This window comes from Camelus bactrianus, chromosome 4 (assembly GCF_048773025.1).
Source record: "Camelus bactrianus isolate YW-2024 breed Bactrian camel chromosome 4, ASM4877302v1, whole genome shotgun sequence".
NCBI classification, from domain to species: Eukaryota; Metazoa; Chordata; class Mammalia; order Artiodactyla; family Camelidae; genus Camelus; species Camelus bactrianus.
In genome coordinates this window covers 29,498,116-29,511,509 of record NC_133542.1, presented here as the reverse complement: position 1 = coordinate 29,511,509, position 13,394 = coordinate 29,498,116, and the positions used below count along the sequence as shown (strand labels likewise).

The 13,394-nt window shown below is 35.8% G+C and overlaps 1 protein-coding gene across 8 annotated transcripts in view; it reads right to left on the bottom strand.

Annotated features, from left to right (window-relative positions):
* Positions 1-13,394, bottom strand: part of RANBP6 (RAN binding protein 6) — a 247,349-nt gene that overhangs the window by 104,398 nt on the left and 129,557 nt on the right. The window contains exon 3 of one of the 8 annotated variants that reach the window (XM_074361593.1): positions 2,033-2,120. The exons of the other annotated variants lie outside the window; for them this stretch is intronic. The gene's annotated coding sequence lies outside the window, so the exon portion shown is untranslated. The remainder of the gene's footprint in view (positions 1-2,032; positions 2,121-13,394) is intronic. 8 annotated transcript variants of the gene reach the window in all.

Sequence of the window (13,394 nt, the reverse complement as noted above, 5' to 3'; positions counted from 1 at the left end):
AAACAGAAGCAAGTGGATGAGAACTTTTATACCTTTTCATACCCAAATATGCCAGCTTACTTTTCATCTGTGCCATATATTCTGTCTACCTTTTAAAAAAATAATGGATATAAGTTTAAATCCTCCATGTGTGCATTAGATCCTATAACCTTGAGCCTGCTCAGAGACTCTGATGTTGTGATTACCCTTTCTCTGACCGGCATCATCATGGTCCCTCTCTCTACTCTCTAATTCACATCAACATAAAAACTGTTGCAATATCTCCCATAATATCCTTCCTTAGGTCTAGATTATCACCATCCCACACCCCAGCTACCATCTTCTTTTCAGCAAAACTCTTTAAAAGAGTTGTTTTTTCTAATGATCTCTGCATTTCACCTATTGTTCTCTCTTGAAGGCTTTAGTCTCCATCCTCCCATTAAGGTAGCTCTTGCCAAGATAACCATTATCTCCAGATTGCCAAAACCAATGGGAAGTGCTTAGTCCTATTCTCTCTTAACTTCTTAGCAGAGTTTGACACAATTACAACATTTGAAACACGTTCTCCATTTAGCTTTCAAGACATCACGCTTTCCTGGATTTCCTCTTGCCTCATTTATGACTCCTTCTTGTCTCAGTTGTTGAATTCTCTAACTCTTTCCAATCCTTAAACATTGGAATGCCTCAGGTTTGATCTTCAGATCTCTATTTTTCTCAGTCTACATTCCCTTCTATTATGGACTGAATGTTTGTATTTCCCCCAAAATTATATGTTGAAGCCCTCTACCCTAGTGTGATGGCACTTGGACATGAGCCCTTAGGAATAACTAGGGTAAGATAAGGTCATGAGGGTGGGGTCATGGTCTGATGGTATTAGGTCCCTTGTAAGAAGAAATACCAGAGAACTTGTGTTTTCTGTATCTTCATGCATGCACAAAAAGGTCATGTGAGAATACAGCAAGGTGAAAGCAACTAACAAGCCAAAAGAAGAGGCCTCAGAATGAGACATAACTTGCCAGAACCTTGCTCTTGGACTTCTCAATGTTCAGAAATAAATTTCTTTGAGAAATAAATTTCTGTTTTTTAAACTACCCAGTCTACTGTATTTTGCTATGCCAGCCTAGGAAGACTTAGACACACCCTTGTCAAGTCCCATAGTTTTCCATTTAGTAATGAAAAAAACATTTATATGCCAAACTTCAAACTTATATATCGAGCAGCATACTTGCATCTCCACTGAATATGTCTAGCAAATATCTTACATTTAAGGTAGCTCTACATGAACTCTTAATTCTTTCCACCCAACAACTTGCTTTCTACCTGTTCTTCTGTATCTCAGTAACTGACACCTCTTCTCCCTCTTGGAATGCTCAAAATCTTGGAATTATCATTGCTGCCCCACTTTCTCTCACATTTCACCTACAAGTTTTAGAAAATCTTGCTGCTTTTATCTTCAAAATATACCCCAAATCAAAGTACTGTCACACTTTGGTCTAAGTCATTATCATCACTTGCCTCAGCTGAACTATTTTTTCAACCTCTTGTCAACCCTTTATGTCTTTTCTCTATACAGCAGCAAGAATTTTGTTAAAAAACATATCATACAATGTCATTTGACTACTGAATATTCTCTAATAGATCTTCATCACACATAAAATAAAACTCATAGTCCTCATAGTCCTTAACATGGCCTTCAGAGTGCTACATATCCTGGTCTCTTGCATCCTCTCTGATCTTCTCTTTTATCCCTCTTCTCATGCACTGGCCTTCAGACACACTGCTTTTATTACTCTTCCTTGGGTAAGTCTGATGTTGCTTCAAGGTCTCTACATCTGCTGTTCTCTCTATCTGGAGTTCTTTTCCCAGAGGCAGATTTTCCCCTCATTTTATTCAAATCTTTGTTCAAATGTTACTTACCTGAAGAAGCCTTTCCTGATCACTCTCTAAGACAGCAGACCCTGACATGCTCTGTGCTCTTATTCAGTTTTATTTTTCTTCATAGCACAACCTAATATTATACCATATATCTATTTATTTGCCTATTTTTTCTTACCTGACTAAAATATAAGCTCTCCAGGGTGAGGGTCTTTTTCTGCCATTTTTTGCTGCTGCATTATCTGTGTATAGACTACTGCTTGCCACTTCAGAGGTGTTCAATAAATATTTGTTGATTGAATGAATACATTGAGTTATAAAAAAAGAACAGAGGCAATTACAATTTGTCATTTTTTTTTCCAGAGAAGGGGCATTTTCTTTAAGCAATATACAGAGAAACTAATGTTTCCAAAGTAATTTTTGGATCTTTGAATATTCAATATTGAGAGCATGAGGAAAGAAATTATGAAAATTATGCTTGTTAATTAATTAATTCAACAGATACTTATTGAGTGCCTATTCTGTGCCAGGCACTGTTCTAAGTATTCAGGATAAAATAATGAACAAAACATACAAAAAACTTTGCACTCATGATTAGGACAATGAGGAACAAACAAGATCAATTAGTAAATTATACAATAAAGAAAAGAGTGACAGCCAAAGGGGGAAAAGGGAAAGAAACCCTATAGGTTAAACACTATAGAATAAACATAGGTTATACTATAGGTTAGACAAGATTCACCAGTAGATCAATTGTAAAGAAAATGAAGAAATTGGGAGGAGGGGGGAACAATACATTAAAAATACTTTAAAACATGACTAAACTTTGGCACCTAGAGATTCACACTTGGAAGATAAAACTAAAAAAGTACAAGAGATTGTCAGTTAAAAAAAAGAAAAAATATAAAAGAATGACTGCTACAAAGGTCAGTGTAGTTGTTAACTATGCGAGGAGTGACAGGCTTGTGACAGAATGGAATACATGGAAGGGCTTCTGAGGTGAAAGACAGGATTCTGTTTCCTGACCTGGAAGGTGGTTACAAGTGTACTCACCTTACAATGGTTCATTAACCTATATACTTATTTTGGATTGTTTTCTGTATCTATATTTTATTTTACAATAAAAGATTAACAAAAGAGCAATAAAAGAAAGAAAAGAACCACTCTCAATAAGGCCAACTGACAAACCAATCCTCTTTTTGTAGATAACAACTATCAACGCTCAACAAAATATAAAAACAAATCCCGGAACAAACGGTGAACAAAAGAAGTAGGCAGATACTGAGAAGAGCCAACACTTGGCATAGGGGAACAAAGGTCAAGTTTCCATTTTGTTAGCGTGGCTTTTAGCCATGTGGGGTGGCTAAAGCTGTGTTAGAAAATCGTAGTTTTACTGGTTTAAAAATCAGAGAAGAGAGTTTGAGTTTGGGGCACCACATTCACTGGAAAGTCAGAGAGGAAATCCCCTCAAAAAGAAAGCCAAAAAGTGGAGGTCCCAAATTCTGGGTATAAAATTTGCCCAAATCTCTGGATAACCCTTGAAAATGCATACTGGGGAAAGACTCAAAGCAGGTGTTTCAGGTGAGGCCAAAAGAACTGAACTAAAATTTGAGCTACACCCATTGCAGAGGAACAGTTAACTACGTTTCTAAAAATCAATATTCATCAGAGGGATATTCAGATTCAAGAGCTTTTAGAGCATATCATTCACAATATTAAAGACGTAATTCAAAATTAAACAACATTCAAAGAATCAGGAAAATATGGTAAATTTGTAAGAAAAAATATCAACAGAAAACAATCTAGGATGACCCAGATATTGGAATTAGCAGACAATTATTTTAAAGCTTATATTAAAACTACGCTTGGTGATATTCAGGGAAATATACTCACAATTAATGAAAAAAAAGGAAATTTCAGAAGAAAAGAGTCTTTTTAAAAAGCCCAACTGGAAATTTTCAAACTGGAAAACAAAATAACTGAAGTAAAAATTCATTGGATGGGCTTAAGAATAGAATGGAATGACAGAATAAAGAAGCAATAAATTTGAAAACAGATCAATAGAAATTATTCAATATGAAGAACATAGAGAAAAAAATTATTTAACAGAGGCTTATGGGGTAACATCAAAAGTTCGAATATGTATGTAACTGGATACTGAAAGGAGATGACAGAGTTCATCGAGAGGGGAAAAATGGCTAAAATTCCCTCAAATTTTGCATAAGACATACATTTACAAATTTAAGAAGCTTAATGAAGCCTATAAAGGATAAATAAGTAGGAAAAAATGCTCCTGTTTATATCACAGTCAAGTCAATAAAAATGAAAAATACTTGAAAGCAATCAGAGAAAAATAACACATTGCATACAAGGAAACAACAATGCAAAGGACAACAGCTGCTTTCTCATAAGAAACAATGGGGGCCAGAAGACAGCAAAATGATATCTTTAAAATACTACAGGAGAAATTTGTTAACTCAGAACTTTATATTCAATTAAAATATCTGTCATGAATGAAGGTAAAGTAAGATTCTCAGATAAAAGAAAACTAAGAGGATTCATCACTACCACATCTGCAGCACAAAGAATAGTGTTGAAGTTAGTTTTTCAATCTCAAGAGAAAACCAAATGGAAATTCAGATCTTCAGGAAGGAATGAAAGATCCTTGTAAATAGTAACTATGTATATAAATATAAAAGACTATTTTCCCCTTAATTTTTTATAAATTCACTTAAGTACTTGAAGCAAAAATTATAAAATTGTATTACAAGGCTTATAATGTTACAGAAACGACAGGCCAGCCAAGAAACAAGCACCACTTGGAGGGTTGGAGTACTCAGATTTATTACACTGGCGGGCTCAGAGGGGCTTCTGCTCCAAAGCTCTGAGCACTTCCAAGACATGTGCATAAGGTTTTATAGGGTTAATTACAAACTTGGGGCATTCGGCCAATAGGCATGGAACAGCTTTAGCAGCATCATTATCACAAAAGTAGAGGCAGGGAGGCAGCAAACCAACATTTCAAGGCCAGATATGTCTCTCTGAAAATCCAGCTGGCTAGCAAAAAACAAACAAACAAACAAAAACATGAGCAGGGAATCAGCAAACTGACACTTACTAACAGATTTACGAGTTGGCCCAGCCCAGCTTTTCCTTCACAATAATATATGTAGATGTAATGCACATGACAACTATAGCACAAGGGGATAGCAAATGGACCTATACACTTGTAAGATTTCCCCATTTTAAAAAATTCTATTTTATGGTTCTTTTGGGGGAGTAATTAGGTTCATTTACTTATTTTAATTATTTTTTTGAATGGAGGGACTGGGGACTGAACCCAGGACCTCATACATGCTAAGCATGTGATCTACCACTGAGCTATATCCTCCCCAAAGCAGACTATTATAAATTATGGACGTGAACTGTAATCCCTAGAAAAGCCAATAAAAACACACACAAAAAGTACAGCCAAAACGTCAGTAGGTAAATTAAAATAGAATTCTAAGATATATTCAAATAATCCAAAAGAAGGTAGAAAAGAGGGAAGAGAGAAATTAAAAAAGTAAAAAGTGTCAAAGTGAAACAAATTGTAAAATGATAGACATGAATCCAATCATATCAATAATGACATTAGGTGTTAAAAGACTAAAGATTCAAATTAAAAGTCAGAGACTGTCAAAATGGATTAAAAAGAAAAATCCAACTATATGCTGTCTAAAGAGATGTACTTTAAATATAAAGACACAGATAAGTTGAAAGTAAATGGATAAAACAGACATTATCATATAAACAGTAAGAATAAAAAGACTAGTGGAGAGGGTATATAGCTCAGTGGTAGAGCTCACGCCTAGCATGCACGAGGTCCTGGCTTCAATACCCAGTACCTCCATTAAAAATAAATAAATAAACCTAGTTACCCCCCCCCAGAAAAAGATTAAAAATCTATTAATATTAAATAAACTATACTTCAAGACTAAGATAGTGTGAGAGAAAAGAGGAGCATTTCAAAATAATAAATTAAGAGAAAACAATAATGAATGGGTATGTATGTAATAACAGTCTCTAAATACATGATGACAGAATTGACAGAATTAAAGAAAGAAATAGACAATTTCAAAGTATGGTTATAAATTTTACACCCCTTTCTCAGCAACTGATAGAACAACAAGACAAAAAATTTTGTGAAGACATAAAAGATCTAAACAACACTAAACAACACTATAAGCCACCTTGTGCTAATTTACATGTAGAGAACACTAGGTGAGATGGTGACTTGGACCAGGTAAGAACAGTGAAGTGGTGTCACATGATCAAATTCTAGATATATTTTAAAGGCTGACTTGGGAAAGTCACTTAACATCTCAAAATATTGGTTATAAATCAGGAAAATGAGGATAAACAGTATTAACTTCATTGAGTTATTGTGGAATTAAATAAGACAGTACATACAAATATGCTATGCTATATAAATTATGAGATAGTACATATAAGGTGCATAGCACAGTGCATGAGTCAGAGTAAGCAATAAGTACTCTTAGCAATTAGTTGTACTACTACAATTGTGGAAATCATTCATTTGGAAAATACTTATTGAGCCCTCCTAAGGGCCAGAGCCTAAGTTAGGCACAGAGAATATATATTTGAATATAATTAGCTTTACATCTTATAAATGAAGTGGAAACCAAACATTGCACTTTATTTCCATACCAATGGGAGCAGGAATGTCCAGCTGCGATAACAATGGAACATAGAAACCATCACATTTTGTTGAAATCTCTGTCAGGAGGACACATCTGTGATACCCTGCATTTTACTACTCCCACAATTTCATCCGTGAGATCCTACACAGAGTCAGATTACCCAACAATAGCTTTAAATCAGGGGAAATCTGAGGAAAAGATTAAGTGATAACTAATACAGAGTTTTAGGGTTGAACTTCAGATTTTTCTGTCCTTATTGAACTCAGGGTATTTGGCTTCTATTGTCTGTTACTGAAGGAATGTTGACCTTTAAACAGTCCTGGCTTCTACAGAATTAGAAGAGAATAAGAACTCTAAGAGCTGGAGATTCAAGATGGAGCATTTATAGTAAATATTTGAGTAGCACACAGTTCTGGTTAAGAAATATTTGACAATGGGGAAAGAGGCTTTTCAAATTAATTTTTCAGATATACTAATCCCAGAGGATCTGGGTTGGAAGAGGGATAGGAAAATTGTGTGATATGATCTGTGAAATAAGTGGGTAAGAAATAAGTGTTTCTATGTGCACTGGGTCAACACCTACATCTTTATTACATCTTCCATGGGCATAGAGAATACAAAGAAAAATGAGGCCACACAGTGGTTTCCTTCAGGAGGTGGTGTCAGTCTGGGAGAACACCCAGTGACACAGGGATCATGCCACCAGCCCCAACTCAGGCTATATTCCTGTCCTTCCGAGAGACGACTGTCAAGGGCAAAAGACTAAAGAAGGGGTGAAGGAGGATTAATAAAATAGTTGCACTTAGGCTAACAGATTGCTTATTCTTATGCTTGCCCTTAAAACGGTCAACTGACCTGACTGACCATTTGCTACTCACAGTTTCAGGCCCATTGTTAAAACTAAAGCTATTGATCTTACTGTTTCTACTTTATTCCAGTAATCTAAAGCTATAATCATGCTTGGTTTCTGAGTCAATCTCCAGGAAGAAGGTCACAGGACTTTAACCTTAGAAAATAGCCTGAATTACCAAGAAGACCACAGCTTGAGTGCTTAGGAGATAAAGAGATCTAACCGCTGGCCTCTATAGAATTGGTCGCCTGGAAGCATCATGACACCATTCTGTCTTCTGATGAGAAAATGATTCTGTTGATTGCTATGCTTTATCATTTGAGCTCTGGCTATATAACCACCCCACCCCATCCCCAAGGTAGGTTCACAGTTTTGAAGGTACCAGCCTGCTGTGAGCCCCCTTTGCCCTGCAAAGCAATAAAATTGCCTCTTTTCTTCTAAGCTCCAAGACCCTGTCACTGGGTTATTTGGCTCGTCAGGGACGGGGGCCGATCTTTCGGCAACAGGAGCTCTCCTGGTCTTTGGGCTGGGTGCCTTCTGAGTGCCCCTCAGACCCATTCTACCTGCTATGTAACCACAGAGGCTAACTTTGAAGACTGCCCCACTTGGCTCCATTGCCCTGAAGCTTCTGGTGAGCTTTCAGTGAGTGCTGCTGCATAGCCAACAACTTCAGATTGTTATAACAAATGCCTGTCTCAGTCTCATGTTAAACAAGGACTGATCTAAAAATCTATTGCCAAATATGAGAGCACGTAGATTTACTGCTAAATTTTCTTCTAAAACTTTTATGGTTTTAGTCCTTATATTTAGGCCTTTGATCCATTTTTATGTATTTTGTATATTATGTGAGGAAGCAGTCCAATTTCATTCTTTTCAATGTGAATATCCAATGTCCCAACATAATCTGTGAAAAAGACTATTCCTTTCCCCATTGAATGGCCTCAACACCCTTGTCAAAAATCATTTGAATATATATGCAAGGGATTATTTCTAGGCTTTCTGTTCTATTCCATTGCTCTGTCTGTCTCTATTCCAGTACCACACTATTTTGTACTAAGTAGCTTTGTACTAAGTTTTGAAATCAGGAAGTGTGAGCCTTTCACTCACACAACAATTTTGTTGTTCCTTCTCTAGATTGTTTTGACTATTCTGGTTCTCTTACAACTCTATACAAATTTAGAATCAGTTTGTCATTTCTACAAAGAAGCTAGCTAGAATTCTGATAGAGATTGTGTAAACCCTGTAGATCAATTTGGGGAGTATGCCCTTTTTAACATTAAGAGCCTTGATTCATAAACACAGAATGTCTTTCCATTCATTTATGTCTTTAATTGTTTTCAACATTTATGCCAAGATACGCCAATGTGGCACATTGATTATTATGAACTAAAGAAACCTGAGAAACAACCAGTACAAGAACATTCTGACTCTCCTTTGTTCCTCTGAAAGCCGGAAACAGTGCTTCCATTGAAGGGGGATTAATAAAATGGCCACTTTTAGGCTAACAGATTGCTTATTCTTATGCTTGCCCTTAAAATGGTCAACTGACCTGACTGACTGGTTGCTACTCACAGCTCCAGGCCCGTTGTTAAAATAAAGCTATTAATTTTAGTGTTTCTGCTTTATTTCAGTAATCAAAATAAACATATTTGGTTTCTGAGTTGTTCTCCAGGGAGGAGGTCACAGAACTGTAACCTTACAAAATAGACTAAATACCAAGAAGACCACACCTTGGGCACTTACGAGATGAAGAGATCAAAAAATTGAAAAAATAACTGCTAGCTCCTACAGAACTAGTCATCTGTAGTCATCATGATGCCACTCTAAGTCTTATCATTGAGAAAATGATTCTGTTGATTGTTTATTGTTTGAGCTATGGCTATATAATCACCCTGCCCCATCCCCAGGGTGGGTTCACTGTTTTGAAGGCACTAGCCTGCTGTGAGTCCCCTTTGCCTGGCAAAGTAATAAGCTGTCTCTTTCCTAAGTTCCAAGACCCTGTCTTGGGGCGGGGGCTGATATTTTAGCATCACCATGGGAAAGTATCCTCTCTATGCTGAAAGTATGGAAGGCATTCTTTTTACTGGAGATAGGAAATTCAAGGCTGAGAAAGCTGTATAAACATAATTTGTTATTTCTTCATTATTTTGCTACTCCAAGCAAAAACCATTGTTTTGTCAAATCTTCACAAATAATTGATTCTTTGTCTGAAAATGTATATTGACAGCCTGCTTTGGTCACTTCTTAGGTCCCATTACTATGGGGCCTCTATACAAATGAAATTTGTGTGTTTTTCTCCTGTTAAGCTGTCTTATGTCAATTTGATCATTAGGCCAGCCAAAGCAACCTAGACGAGTGGAGGAAAATTATTCCTCCCCAACAACTGCTTTCTCTGCATCTCATAAGTTTGAGTATGTTTCATTTTCATTCATTTCAAATTATCTTCTAATTTCACTTGTAATTTCTTCTACCCATTAGTTGCTTAAGAGTATGTTAATTTCCCCACATTTGTGAATTTTCCAGTTTTCCTTCTGTTATTAGTTTTATTCCATTGTTCTCACAGAAGAAAATTTGGATGATTTAAATCTTTTAAAATTAATTAAAACTTGTTTTGTGGCCTAGTATGTCTCTCTCCTAGAGAATGTTCCATGTATACTTGAGAAAAAATGTATTCTGCTGTTGGTGGGTGGAGTGTTCTATAGCTGTCTGTTAGGGCTAGTTGGTTTATACTGTTGTTCAAGCCCTACATTTCCTCACTGATCTTCTATCTGGTTGCTCTACCCATTATTGAAAGTAAGGTACTGAAGTCTCTATTACTGTTGAATTTTCTATTTCTCCCTTAAATTCTGTCAGTTTTTGCTTCATATATTTTGGGGCTCTGTTGTTTGATGTGTATTTGTTTATAACTGTTAATATTTTTTTGATGGATTGACCCTTTAATCAATACATAATGCCTTTGTCTCCTGTAACATTTTTTTGTCCTAAAGTCTATTTCATATGATATGAGCACAGCCACACCAGTAAACTTTTGGTTAGTTATCTGCATGGAATATCTTTTGCCATCCTTTTACTTTCAACCTATTTGTGACCTTAGATCTACAGTGAGTCTCTCATAGACAGAATATAATTGGACCATGCCAATCTCTGCCTTTGCAATGGAGAATCTAATCAATTTACATAAAGTACTCATAAGGAAGTACTCCTGCCATTTTGCTGTTTGTTTTCTATGTCTTACTTCTTTTTTGTTCTCCTTTTTCTCCATTACTGCCTTCTTTTTTGATTGATTTTTTTCTAATGTACCATTTTGATTCCCTTTTTTTCTGTGTATTTTTGTTTTCTTCTTAGTGGTTACCCCTGAGGATTACAATAAAATTTAACTTTATAATAATCAAATTTGATTATTAATATCAACTTATTTTCACTAGTATACAAAACTTTTCTCCTTTATAGTTCCATCCTCTTCTTTTATGACAGTTTTGTCACAAATTAAACGTTTTTACCTTGTGTTCCCACCTATGTAGATATATAATTATTGTTTTAGGCATTTTGCTTTTAAATTATATAGAAAAAAGAGGAGTTACAAATAAAAAATATAACAATATCAGCTTTTATGTTTACTCATGTAGCTACCTTTTAACATTGTTCTTTATTTTTTTCATATGGATTCAAGATACTGTCTAGTCTCCTATCATTGCAGACTAAAGGACTTACTTTAGCATTTCTTTTGCAGGGCAGATCTACTAGTGATCATCTGTTTTTGTATATCTGGGAATGTCTTAATTTCCTCTTCATTTTTGAAGGATGACTTTGCCACATGTAGAAATTTTTGGTTGACAGTTTTTTTCTTTTAGCACTTTAGATATATCATCTTACTGCTTTCTGACCTCCATAGTTTCTGAAGAGAAATTAACTGTTAATCTTACTGAGGATACTTATACATGATAAGAAATTTCTCTCCTACTGCTTTCAAAATTCTCTGCCTTTAGCTTTTGACTGTTTAGCTATAATGTCTCAGTGTGAATCTCTGAGTTGATCCGAGATCTTGCTTGAATTTCCCTGAGTATCTTGAGATGCCTTTCATCAAACTTATGTTTTTAACCATTATTTTTTCAAATATTCTCTGTCCTTTTCTCTTTCTTCTTTCAAGATTCCCATTATGCATATGTTGGTATGCTTCATAGTGTCCCACAGGTTTCTTAATCACTGTTCATTATTCTTCATTCTTTTTTCTGTCTGCTTCTCAGACCGGACAATCTCAATTGACCTAATCACTGATTCTTGTTAATACTCACATTTGCTATTGAACTCCTCTAGTGAATTTTTCATTTTAGTTATTTTTCTTTCAACTGCAGAATTTCTACTTAGTTACTTTTTATCATTTCTTTCTCTACTGATAGTCTATTTGGTGAGACATCACTCTCCTAGTTTCGTTTTTCTCTTTTAATATATTTAAGATAGTTAATTTAAAGTCTTTGTATGATAAATCCCATGTCTGCTTTTCCTCAAGGATGGTTCCTGACAACTTCTTTTTATCCTGTGAATGGGCTATACTTGATTGTTTTTTTCCATGCCTAACAACTTGTGCTGAAAACTGGACATGTTGAAAATTGTAAAATAGCAAATCTGGAAATTCAATTCTTCCCATTCCCAAGCTTGTTGTGGGCTGTTGTTGTCTGCTTTGTGAGTTTCCTAAAGTATTTTCTACAGTCTGTATTCTTTGTTGCGGGTGACCACTGAAGTCTGTGTTCCATTAGCTTAGTGGTCAGCTAGTGTTATGACAGTGATTTCCTTAAACAACTATAGCCAAAATTAGAGGAAAGAACGAAAAAGAAAAGAATTACTCTCCCAGTTTTTGTAGATTGGTTCTGTGTTGTGGCATGACTTCAATGATGCCAAGTAATTTATAACTCTACCTTAGCCTTCACTTCATGCTAGCATGGAGCGTGAAGGTCAGCCATAGGTGAAAGTATAGGGTCTCCTCAGGCCTGTTCTGAACGTGCATCCAGCCTTGGGGGTATAAGCATTGCCTTCCTGATTCCCCAGTATACATGGGAACTTTTAAAAACCTTTATCCTCCCATGTATCTCCTTTCTCAACTTCTTCTTTCCAGGCCTTTTTATGTGTATATTGCTTATTCTGTTTTATCCCTTGTCCGAAGCAGCTGCAGCCAATACTTTTACCTTTAAATGCTTTTGACAAAACTTCTCAGGAAGCTACCCAAGCCCTGGGAATATTTCAAATCAAATAAAACAAAGGAAAGCCCTTGCAGCAGTCCTGTAGGGAGCACACAACCACAATTCTTTGAGAATAAGGTCCATCTTGCTCCCTCTTGCACTAGCACCTGCACCAGGGGTTCAGGCTGTCATCTTCATGGGCTGTCATTGATCTGGGGGATGAAGGATGGCAAGTAGGCAACTTAAAATGCCACAGCACTCTCTTACTGCAATACATCAGTTTCTTTCTTCATTAAGCCTTCCATGGTTGTTGAAAGTTTTTACTAAATTAAAGAGTAATGTGAAACTTGACTTTAACAATTTTCGCCAGCTTATTAGTTGCTTTTGTGAAGGGACAGAGCCCTATAATTCACTATTCTGCGATATTAATAGTGACATTGGTGGAAATAGTTCTGCAACTTACTTAATGGACAAGAATACATTTAATTTTGTAAATGTTCTATGTGCGCTTGAAAAGAGTACGTGTTCTCCACCCTTAGATAAAATGCAATTTATATATCCATTTGACCTAGCTCCTTGATTGTGTCACCCCAAATAATTGCTCAGATATAGGTATTCAATCTCTCACTAGAATGATAGATATGTGTATTTCTCCCTGTAGTTTTGTTCATTTTCGATTTATGTACTTTAGACTGTAACATGTTTTCATTAGTTTAGATACATTTTTTTCCCAGTGAACTGAATGATCTGTCATATTTGTAATCTTTATCTTTAGATATACTTTCCACCTAAAAGTATAAGATGAATGAAGCA